The sequence below is a fragment of the Paramisgurnus dabryanus genome, chromosome 1 (assembly GCF_030506205.2).
Source record: "Paramisgurnus dabryanus chromosome 1, PD_genome_1.1, whole genome shotgun sequence".
NCBI classification, from domain to species: Eukaryota; Metazoa; Chordata; class Actinopteri; order Cypriniformes; family Cobitidae; genus Paramisgurnus; species Paramisgurnus dabryanus.
The window spans coordinates 32,417,698-32,431,008 of NC_133337.1; positions in this window are offsets into that span (position 1 = coordinate 32,417,698).

The following is a 13,311-nucleotide window of genomic DNA, read 5'->3' on the forward strand; positions in this document are numbered from 1 at the left end:
ACGTGTTGTTTTAAAGTATTAATATGATGCTCTTGAATTTTTCTTTAAAAACTAAACGTGCAAAAAAATGAGATTAATATAGGCTATTTATTCACAGATAAATGATGATAAACAACTCATCAAAAATATCCAAATAACTCATTCAAACAGTATTTTGGTTTAACAAAAATTACCTTTCGTTTACTGAGCAATATTCGTTTATTGTTTGTTAATGCTAGTATTATAACGAGATGTGCTCTCTTTCTTTTGGTTTTTAATGTTGTAAATTTAAAAATACTTAAAATATTGCTATTGATACGCTGTAGAAAGATGTATGGCTTATTTTGACTGCGACGAAAGAGCTTTCTCTCTCAGCAGGATGAATTATTTCCGCTTTAATCCGGTATAGTGGATTACAGGGTTGCAGGACAATAATACATCTCTGTTTATTTGTATTTAAAATAAATACATATCAATTTGTAAAATTATTTACGCAAACTTGATTATAATTACCACTATCTAAAAGTAAACCAAATGTGTATCTTACTATTAATAAAAAAATAAAACGCGATTTCAAGAAAATATAAATTTATGTTAGACCAATCAAAATCAAGAATTGTATGCACTTAAAGCAGTAATTTTTTTTAAATTCCATACTAAAATAGTTTCATCCACATTCATTTAATCCACTACAACATAAGAATAATAAAAATATGAGCTATATAATGTAAAAATATACGTATTTTTTGGAACCATTATATTTTACTTGAAACACTAACGCACCACAAAACTCTGCACGCAATAGATGCATGTATTGAACTTGTAAAATATGTAAAATAATAGATTTTGGTCTGTGGATTAATCCCACTTCGTATTAAAACCAAACTGTTTATATTACAAAACAGTTGCAGGCCTACTTTAAAATGTATGTGTTCGCCTCATACAGGAGGTTTATGCAGAATGTGGGTTTGTCAATACATCAGATGCTCGGTTGATCATCTGTAAACTCTTGCACCACGCGCTCTTTGTTCCTCGCACCCATATCATGTATCCTCCGACGAGTCGTGCCAGAAGAGCGGCCGGTTTACACCCGATACCCGGCCTGGCAGGTGGGGAGGGCGCTGAACGTCGGACAGGTAGGATGCTATCAAATGACTATTTAAAAAATTCAGGAGCATCACTCAGGTATTAATGCGTGGCTCGTGTTTCGACTTTTCCAAAAGTTAATCAGGTGAATGAAGAGAGGATGCATGCGCCCTTGTCCACAAAGACACCAGGGGATAGATTTCACTTTGGCTATTGGGTTTGAAAAGATGTAACCAGAGACACCAGACTAACACCACTGGCATCGTTTGAAAATATGGAGATGCTTTTTTCCACCAAGGTGTCGGTATAAGGCTTCAGTTATCAACAGCAGGTAAGTGGACACGAGGATTGTGGGTATCGTGGACTGGTATATATATGAAGAGAGACCCAATGGAGGACAACATCATTTACAGCCTCTACAAAGCACCGTGGAGCACCACTGCGCCTGCGCTGAAGATGTCCCAAAGACGTCCTGATGTCTTCAAGGGTGGAGAGATGACGATGGGTAATGCGTAAAATACCAGCTCACCTTATTGACTTTATTGTGAGAGTGATTTTATTAGATTGAATGCTGAAATATTGTATGTGCATGCAGGTAGTGGACATTTTGGGGAACACGGAGGTAGGCCTAAAATTAAATCTGGGTTGTTTCAACCCATGATATGGACATTTCGAACAGTTGGGTTTGTACATATTTTGGGTTGAAGCAACCTTGCAAACTTTTTTATAGATTTGTGCACAGAGAAAGGCTAAAGAAACCATAATTATTTAAAATAGACCTGTGTGGGATTTTTTAGAAATTAAATTATAAAGTAAATTCTCACATGAAAAAAAAATACTGTACTATACTCTAAAACATGCTGGGTTGGCTTTAAACAACAACTGGGTTAATATTGGACAGAACACGCTGTTGGGTTATAAATAAACCTATCAACCCACCTTTAGTATTTATTATAATAATTGCAATATGTTGTACAATAGAATATACTACATTTTCTCATATGGGTTCATGCGTCCTTGTTGACGCAGCATACCGTCCTTTTTATGGTTACGAAAGAGTGTTGTAAACTATTGAAGCAACCTGAAGAGCATAAGGCTGAGGCACCAGAAACAGCAGCCCGTTATGTAAAAGGATGCTCATAGCTTGTAGGGCCTGCAGGCATACAGAGCAGATGAAATGGTGCGTTTGAACGCCTGTTCATTACTGACCATCTGGATGATGTCATCTGATCCTAAAACCCAAAACCAGCGTGGGGGATAACTAAAGCAAGCCAGTTCCTCTTGTCGATGGCTATTTTTTATTTTATAATATTTCTTAACATTAAAATAATTGTCATATGCAGGCAATGCGCGCGCGTATTTTCGATTTTTTTCGTTTTTTATCTGTTTATTAATTCGCGTTTTTCGTGTTAGATTGAGAGATAGACACCGATAATGTTCTTTTGAACGGTATGACAAATCCTTACTCCCCCTTTGCATCGCTCTCTCTCTCTCTTTCTCTCTCTCTCTCTCTCTCTCTCTCTCTCTCTCTCTCTCTCTCTCTCTCTCAATACAGAGCCTCTTTGTTTGCCGGTCACACAGGTAAACACCTGTCCTGGCCCTTTGCAGACACAATACGTCACAAATGAAACACACAAATTATCTTTATAAAATAATCTGTGTTGTTTATATTTACATTTATGCATTTATCCAAATCGACTTTAATCTATACTTATATATATATTTATAATCAGCATGTGTTTTCCCTTGTATCGTACGCACGGCTTTTACGCAATGCTCTACCATTTGATTTTGAATGATTTAAATGATTTTCCTTTCATATTTATTTTAAATAAAGGTATAAAAAGCTTTTTTGCAACTAAATAATATTAGCAGATTTATACGGCACTGCCTGCTGGGACACGAAATTCAGTTCAAATTAAAAATAGCTTGAATGCCTCATGTTTGCCAAACGAAATCAAGTTTTATCCCCCAAGGCAAACACCACGTCGTCGTCAAAAAACAAAAAGGTGCTCATTGCATGTGAAAAATTAAAAACGAATCCGTCTCCATAATAATTCATATTTGAAATCTTTTAATCCGAAGCTCAACTAACCCAGTGACAGCTGTAGGCTACGCTTGAACTGCATCGGAGCTCAATCGTAGAGCGTTTAAGGTGGCCTCGCCTCCTGCCGGCTCCACCTTAAAAGGAAAGAAAAAAAATCACCTGAGTTAGTGACACCGCAAAATGCACGAGACGAGAGGATGGTGCACTGGGGTAAGACGCTTACCAACTAATTATCTTTTCCACTGCACAGTCCTCACTGCTGCAGACTTATTCGGTGCGTAGAGATGCTTTATTTTGTCTACTGAACTTTTGGACTTGCACCTGGAGCCGGAGGTACAGCGACTCTCCAGGTGAAAAGAGTGAGGCGTTTGTATAGAGGAGTGAGGGAGAATATGCAAGGGGGTGAAACCGGGCTGCATTTGTTATTTGATACCCAGGAAGTCAGTGACGACGCGTTGACTTCTTTGTCTCATTGAAAAATCCACGATTATGCGGTGGGCTTGATAAATCCCTGTTCCTGTTTATATGAGAGTCGCGCATGGACGCGAATGGTTTTATAAACAGCCGAAGACCGACGGAGGCGCTTCTCGTCAGCCCGGAGTTTTACGTTTTTAGTCGAGTAGAGTTTTTCGATAGCATTCGTTTAGATTTCGTTTCTGTACAAATCTGGGAAATAAGAACGGCTTAGAGATTTTAGCTTTGTTTTTTTTTTTGTGAGTGCGCAGAAAGAAATAAACTAAAGGATGAGACCGAGTGTGCAAAAAGTATTTAGGATTTTGAGACGTACCCATCAGGTAAGCTTTTAAATGATTTTTGATAAACAAATGCAACTTTTAGACGCATTTGTTAACCTGAAAATAATGTAATATGATAGACTGAAATACAATCTGCGGAATTACATTTGGGTGCATAAACTGTTGCGCATTACAAGGTAGCCTAAAATATATTTTTAAATGTATTTGTATCTTAAATTTGTTTACTTAATAGTATATTTATATTCTCTATGCAAAAAGTGGACATGAGTTAAAATGCATTCTTAGCATCCCTCTTTACAAATAGTGCAGGATATTTAAACCTGTCCACAGTCCTATCGAAATGTGTTTTTGTTATCAAGCATTTTTATTTTTCACTGGTGTTAGAAACTAGACCCGGGCATTTGCATACGTAAAGAGATTTGTTTAGTTGGGCAACCGTACGTGAAAAATTATGCACAAGAAGCTTTATATATTCATATAATCATGTATATATTGTATGTAAAGTATTACATTACCAAATAAATTGTTTAAATTTATTTAGTTAAAACTTTCTTGTAGGTTGCCAGATATTAAGACCACCTGAGTTTTTTTTATCTCACAGGTCCATCATTTTATAGCCTACGTATTTTATACATGCATCACTTTATATATTTATTTTTTATGTAAGCATAATATTTTTAAGTAAACAATCCACTAGCTATTCACAATGATTGTTTGCCTTCAGTCACCTTGAGAGCGCATGTCGCCCCGGGCGGTGTCCTTTTAGGGAGACCGAACTGCTCTTGCCAAATCTCTCCTAAAATAAGTCAACTTCGAGGAGATGTAAATCGGTAATTCGACAAATGCGATTAACCAGGAGGGTTTAAGACAGTCATTGAGGTTAACAAGTGGTGACCAATGGGCACACAATCAGTTATAAATAAAAAACTAACTGGGATTAATGCCGTCAATCAATAGCAAGAAAAACTTGGTTGCAAAAACAATTTGACGCAGTGCAGGCATAATGCCATGCAGGGTTAAAAAGGTGGATTCAAGATCAACCTCTTAAAAACTTAATAACCTTGGTTTACCATAAACGAAATAATTTTATAGAATTTATATATAGATAATTTTGTATTTAAGTTATTGCAGAAATTACAAAAAAAAAAAAAATAGTTGGAGATTACAATAAGAATAATAAGAATACGTAACACAACTAATAAGATGTTTTCTCAATCATACTTTCAGGGAAAATATCACAAAACATGTTTTGTATATGTTGGGTTATTGAATTAATTTACCCTAGATTATTTAATTGAGATTTGGAGTAATAACCTTTGCTATATTTTATATGGTTGTGTAAAAAAGAATTGGGTTTTGTTCAAATTAGTTTTTGCACAGGGCTTTTAAATTTATCGATGCTACCCAGCAAAAATAGACCATTAAGATTATGTAATGATGTTATTATTGCATAGGAATTTTTTCTTTCGTTATGCAGGGGTGGGGGAAAACACAAGCCAGACCAATCCGACTATGCTGGCTCTCAACTTGGCTTTTTAGAGGTATTGATTATTCCAGGAAATTGCAAGAGGAGTCCTGCTCCGGGAGCCATTTGGGCGTCTGAAAAATCACTTAGAACATCATTTTTGAGCTGGAATCAATCCGGCCTCCATCTCCAGTTGGAGCAGAGGGAGTAGAAGCTAATGGCTGGTACTAGGCCCTCCAGGGTGGGGCTGCAGGGTTTGGTTAGGGGAGGGAGCTGTACTGTAGGTCTGGTGGATTCTCCCTTAGCAGATGGCACAGAATCGTGCTGAATATGAGTGATGGAGGCCAGAGAGGTATGGGATTTAAAAAGGAGTTCTCTTGGGTACTTCATGTTTGATAATGCAGTGTTGTTTTTTTAACCCTGAACATGGCGTCATCCACATCAATATTCAGAAGTGACTTTAGGTCAGTTTGGTTGATGGTGAGACCTTTGGATCCTTCGAAAGCGCATTGTAAAGGCCCAGCTGAAGGTGAAGCTGAGTTTTTTGGAAAGGCACTTTTCTCATATTGACAATACAATGGATGTTATTCTCTTTAAATAATGCAAGGGATAATCCTTTTTGGGTTTCCTTTTTGGGATCCTCAGTTTCTTTTTGGCACGTGACATAGTTTGATCCCTCTATTGAACGAAAGGATTCAAAGATCTCAAATACATCCTAATTCTGTACATTAGCTATGGACACAACATATATAACACATTCAGCAATTTGGCATTTTTTTCTCTTTCTCACAACTTCTGCTTTCTCTCTCTTTCCCTTTAGGAAGAAGGGTTTATCTTCACCTCCTGCACACCCCCTTTCCCCAAACCCATGCTTAGCTCTGTCTTTCTTTCACCGGTGAAGAATAGGAGCCGGCCGATATTCCCTTTTCCTGTCACTGGTCTGGGAGATGTTTGGGGCGAAGCCGATAGACTCCTGTTCTGTGTATGGCACTGGTAGAATTCACTGTGAAAGCACACGATCAGTGAATTACCAAAGGGCCATAAACAGAGCAGAGAAAGAACCACATGGCGACGGACGTTTTACAGCGTTAACTAACCTCTTTCTTTCCTTCCATCAGAATTTTCCTACCTTTACAAATTCAGCGACCTTCAAGTGTAGGATTTTCTCAAGCAGTAAAGTATTTTAACTAGAAAAACATTGTTATGAAAGTATAAGAACCCTGCACAGTCCCCCTTTTAGGCTGGAAACTGGACTTTCCTATACAAAATTTTGAAAACCACATATACTCTCCTGTCGCTCTTCTTTGCCTATTTTGGCACTAGCACATTTTTGCTTCTTTATATATACGTTGAGCAATTATGTGTAGTGCCAATATGGGACAAGACAGAAACGCATCATCTATCGAACCCTGCATGAGCTAAAGGACAGACAGCAGGCCGTCGACGTGATTGATCCGACTCGGACAACTCGTCACGTTTTGGTTCTTCTGCCGTATGTAACGTAAGAAGCGACCTTTGCTGCGGGAAGAGGAAAATTCGATAATCTTGGGAGTTCTTGGTGAAGACATTTTCACTGCAGTAGATCTCTGCCAAAGAGAAAAGAAGATGTGCATAATATGATGCATAATGACACTGAAATGATTTTAGCCATAAAGGATTTCAACTGGCGGACGATCAGATGTTCATTTAGATGCTGCGGTATCGATCAGTACAACTTATGTGCTTTTCAAAAGCTATACTTGCTGACTGTTGTGCCATTAAGTTTAAATGTGTGCCTGTTTATTCCCTTAACCCCCCACAAGTCAATATTTTTTTGTAACTTTGCCAAAATTATGTCTATAGCCCAATAAACATATTTTATTTTTCATGGGACGTGATACCTCATGTCGTCCGCCATTTTGAAATCACATGACCACCAACTATCTTCTCTCATCTGATCTGTTACTCAATCCTCATTTAATTTATATTCATGCAATTGTGCAGTATTGCTGATCGAAATATTTGGCTTTTGTCTGACCCATTTACATGATCATTTGTCTGAAATCCCTTTAGTATGATTATGGCGCTCTGGAGTTCAAAGACAGAAGCAAATGTTCTCTGATGGTATTTGGCAATGGTAGAACTCACACTGGTGAGGTAGTCAGATCCGGTGGTTCTAGACTTGCCAACTACTACTTGAGAACATCTCGACCATGATGCTTTGTTCGGGATAAGCGTAACATTTCTGAACGCGTTACACGTATGCAGTTTCAGTGATGTCACAGGCTCCGCCCCTAAGTGAGCGAGTGACTGGGAGTGATGCAGGTCGGGCTGATGTTCAAATATTCCCCCTGCACACCTCAGTTTCAAAGCTCCCGATGCTTCAGTGCTGCTGACTGAGATTGGACGCGAGTTGCGTTACCCAAAACACTAAAGCTGTACTGTTTAGTAAAAAGACTCTTATTTCAACGAGATGTTTATTATAAATAGCCCAAGATTTTTGAAAGGCCAACATGTCCATATTTACAATAAATAAAAGAAATGTCTGAAACACATGCCCCGTTTGTATTTTGTAGCGTGGTATAAGAAGAGAGACTGGCCTTGAATCTGGGTCAGTGGCTGCTCATGTAGGTGAGGGGAGGATTGCTGGATTAAGTCCTCTTTATCTCCTTTTGCATAAATCTGTTCATGCTGAATGAATGGCAAATGAAAATATTACCCATCATTGAAGCTTGTGTCATTCTTTCCTTTATAAATATCATAAAGAAGACCATTGACGAATGGCTCTATTCAGAGACATGGACACAATTTCAATTTTTATTTGAACCTGCATGCAGATTCAGTCACATTTATAAAAAAAAAAGTTTGTTCTGTGTTGATGCATTGTTATCACTACAGAATAATCAATTTGTAATATAATATTTTAAAAAGATGTAATTGAAAACCTATAGCCTATTGATTGACCACTTATTTAAAGTTTGGGGTATGGGGCTTGTCCCTTTCAAATGGCACAGGTGCATTGAACTATTCATTTAAAGTTAACTTTCTTCTTTAATATCAGTGTGTGTCAGAAAATCTGATGCAAAATATGCATACGGGAGAAGAAAGACACATTGTGTCAGATTCCTGCTGAAACTTCAGCTGCGGTAATAGCTTTGTGGGAAATCTCTGTCCATGTGGGCCTTCTCCAGATGGGCCGCACGGGTCGGGTTACACAGCATTTTTCAGGCCCCCTCCTCTGTACCAGCTACCCTCTACCTCTCGCTCTCGTTCAGTGAATAATCCCTGGTTAGGAGAAAGAGAGAGAGAGCCGAGACAGAGCTTGGTCTGTACTCTAATGTAAAGGGAGCATTAGTGGAATGAGATTAGGGTCCATCTCTCTTACGCACTGTCTGGTGCCGAGGTGCGTGTGATGGTGAGAACATCACACAATGTACCAAAGTGATGATGTGATATTGATGGTGACTGGGAAAAGTATATTGTCTGCTTTAGTATCAAAGTGCACTTTTAGTCACTACGTATGATAATGCTGTGCTGAAGCATAAAATACTTTGCTGCCTTAAATTTTTTCAAGTTATTTCAACTTAGTATTTTTTATCTTGACTAGAGAAGAGTTGTTATAACTACATCTCTGGTCAAGATAAATAATTGTAAGTTGACATGGCTTGTAAATCTGAGTTGATTAAACAAAAAGAATGTAAGGCAGGAAAGATTTTTTATAGTGTAGATACTAAAGATGGTGGATGGAGTGATGGATGGATAGACAAGATAGATAGACAGACAGACAGATGGACGAACAGACATAAAGCATTATATTACCAAATTTATAGACTTTAATGTTTTATGTTAAAACAGATGAGGATAGATAGATTCTGTAGATGGATGGACAAGATAGATAGTTAGAAAGACAGACAGACAAATAATGTTATGCTAAAACAGATGAGGATAGATAGGTAGATGGATTGATTGATGGATGGATATATGGATGGATGCTAAACGTGTATCGATAGATACTGTAGATGGATAGACAAGACCGATAGATTAATAAATTGATAGATGGATGGATAAATGAATAGGTGGATTGACGGATGCTAAACTTGTATCAATAGATATGGTAGATAGATAGACGGATGGATGCTAAAATGTATAGATACTGTAGATGGATAGACAAGACAGATGGATGGATGGATGGATAGATGAAAGACGGATAGATGGATTTAATGATGCTAAACGTTTATCGATAGATATAGTAGATATATAGACAGACAAATGCCAAAACGTGTATAGATGGATGGATGGATGGATGGATAGATAGATGGATTGACGGATGCCAAACATGTATGGGTAGATATGGTAGATAGATAGACGGATGGATGCTAAAATGTATAGATACTGTAGATGGATAGACAAGAAAGATGGATGGATGGATAGATGATAGATGGATAGATGGATTGAAGGATGCTTAACGTTTATCGATAGTAGATATATAGACGGACAGATGCCAAAACGTGGATGGATGGATGGATGGATGGATGGATGGATGGATAGATGATAGATGGATAGATGGATTGAAGGATGCTAAACGTTTATCGATAGTAGATATATAGACGGACAGATGCCAAAACGTGTATGGATGGATGGATGGATGGATGGATGGATAGATGATAGATGGATAGATGGATTGAAGGATGCTAAACGTTTATCGATAGTAGATATATAGACGGACAGATGCCAAAACGTGTATGGATGGATGGATGGATGGATGGATGGATAGATAGATAGATGGATTGACAGATGCCAAACGTGTATGGGTAGATATGGTAGATAGATAGACGGATGGATGCTAAAATGTATAGATACTGTAGATGGATAGACAAGACAGATGGATGGATGGATGGATGGATGGATGGAAAGATGAAAGACGGATAGATGGATTGAAGGATGCTAAACGTTTATCGATAGATATAGTAGATATATAGACAGACAGATGCCAAAACGTGTATAGATGGATGGATGGATGGATGGATAGATAGATGGATTGACGGATGCCAAACATGTATGGGTAGATATGGTAGATAGATAGACGGATGGATGCTAAAATGTATAGATACTGTATTATGCTAGGATAAAACAGATGAGGATAGATGGATGGATGGATGCTAAACGTGTATCGATAGATACTGTAGATGGATAGACAAGACAGATGAATGGATGGATGGATGGATGGATGGATGGATGGATGGATGGATAGATAGATAGATGGATAGAAGGATGCTAAACGTGTATCGATAGATATGGTAGATATATAGACGAACAGATGCTAAAACGTGTATAGATAGATAGATGGATGGATAGAAAGATGGATAGATAGATAGATAGATAGATAGATAGATAGATAGATAGATAGATAGATAGATAGATAGATAGATAGATAGATAGATAGATGGACGCTAAAACGTGACTCGATGGATACTGTAGATGGATAGATAGACAAGACCGATAGATGGATGGATGGATGGATGGATGGATGGATAGATAGATAGATAGATAGATAGATAGATAGATAGATAGATAGATAGATAGATAGATAGATAGATAGATAGATAGATAGATAGATAGATAGATAGATAGATAGATGCTAATACGTGACTCAATAGATACTGTAGATGGATAGATGGATGTATAGACAAGACCGATAGATGGATGGATGGATAAATGGATGGATAGATAGATTGATGGATGCCAAACGTGTATTGATAGATAGATAGGTAGATAGGTAGATAGGTAGGTAGGTAGGTAGGTAGGTAGGTAGGTAGGTAGGTAGGTAGATAGATAGATAGATAGATAGATAGATAGATAGATAGATAGATAGATAGATAGATAGATAGATGCTAATACGTGACTCAATAGATACTGTAGATGGATAGATGGATGTGTATAGACAAGACCGGATTATAGATAGATGAATAAATGGATAGATAGATTGACGGATGCCAAACGTGTATCGATAGATATGATAGATAGATAGATGGACGGATGGACCCTAAAATGTCTATTGATAGATACTGTAGATGGATGGATGGATAGACAAGATAGATAGTTAGACAGACAAAAATAATGCTAGGCTAAAATAGATGAGGATAGATGGATGGATGGACGGAAAGATAGATAGCATAAAATTACCAAATTTATAGACACGATCATCTTATGCTAAAACGGATGTTGATGGACTGATGGATGAACCGATGGATGGATAGATAGGTAGGCTACAAGGCTTGGTCTTGGAGAGAGGATAATTCATTAGTTTGGTGTGTGTGTGTGTGTGTGTGTGTGTGTGTGTGTGAGAGAGAGAGAGAGAGAGAGAGAGAGAGAGAGAGAGAGAGAGAGAGAGAGAGAGAGAGAGAGAGAGAGAGAGAGAGAGAGAGAGAGAGAGAGAGAGAGAGAGAGAGAGAGAGAGAGAGAGAGAGAGAGAGAGAGAGAGAGAGAGAGAGAGAGAGAGAGAGAGACATAGGGATGCAGTGTGTATTAAGATACGATTAGTAGAGATTAAAGCTCTGAGTTTTTTGCAGGTTTAGGCTGGAGGAACGAACCCCCCGCAGAGACTCAAGCCTTCAACCCCATCAGAGCCTCATATCCTCTCCTTAACACAATCAATACCTCTGCCCTATATTCCCCTGACGACACAACACCACCAGAAGCCTATTTCATGTTTGTCTGAGCTAATGGCAGCCCTCATGAAAAGATAAAACTAATAAGGATTCCTGGGCATTTTACAGCTCTGCAAGTGGTGATGCTCCTGTATTTCCCCTATCACCTCTCATTTGTCTTCTTCGAACTTTCCTATAAGTTGATTACAAACACAAAACCTCAAAGTTTACATGTGGGAAATTCATTCAAATGAGCCAGCACATTCATTTATCATTTTCATATGTATGAGGTTGCTATTTATACACTTTTTTTTGCATTGACTACTATCTTAAAAAAAATGTTGGGTCAAAAAGGGACAAACACAACCCATTGAGTTTTAATTGAACCTGTGCAGGGTTGTTAAGATTTTCTGGCCGAGTTTGTCCCTTTTTGACACAATGCTGGGTTGAAATAACTTCTAAATGGTCTTATGAATGACATCACAGGCAGTTAAATTGGGTATGCACGCTGATGCTAAATTGAAATTGTGGTTATGTATTAGGATTAGAGCTTAGATCGAACACGGCCGATCTGAGGAACAGATCAGCACTTGAAGGGGATGTGGGCGGGGCCAAAGGAGATTCTCAGAACGCGTGCTAATAAGAGTCCTCTAATCTGCAGCTCACGGGTGACGCACGCTTACGCCGAATGTGTCATGCCAGCTGCCACCATGACCTGAAAACCACAAGCACATATGAGTACTCGCACAACTTGACTCTCTCACCTTTATGTAAATGTAACACTCGCACACTTGCCTTAATGTCTATGAACCTACATGATGTGTAGTGATCGAAGAGGAGAGGCCAGACAGCTGCATGCTTTTTTCTCTGTGCTGATAATCTGGAAGTGGATTGGGATTCTGGGATGTGTGTGATGCATGATGGATTAGCGCGTGTGTGTATCCCTCCTCCTCCCCCGGCAGAAGGACACAGGCCTTAAATCCAGGTTTTAGCCAGGAGGGAGGGATCAGGGCTTATGATTCAACAGGAGCTCCATCCGAACTGGAGGCGGGGTGTGGATGTGACCACGTTTTGTAAAGAGGTCATTGGGTTTTACTGACTTGACATCATAAAAACAAGTGGCTCCTTGATGTAATATTAGCATCTTCTGAAGGTCTGTGTTTAAATTAGTAGTAACTCTTGCAATATGGTAACTACTATTATTATACAACTGATAGATCTGGTCATATATATATATATGCTTAAATTTAATGACAGCTATGAAGTTATTGTATTTAGCAAGACAAAAATATGTGACCCTGGACCACAAAACCAGTCATAAGGGTCAACGTTTTTTTAACATAATCTGAAATA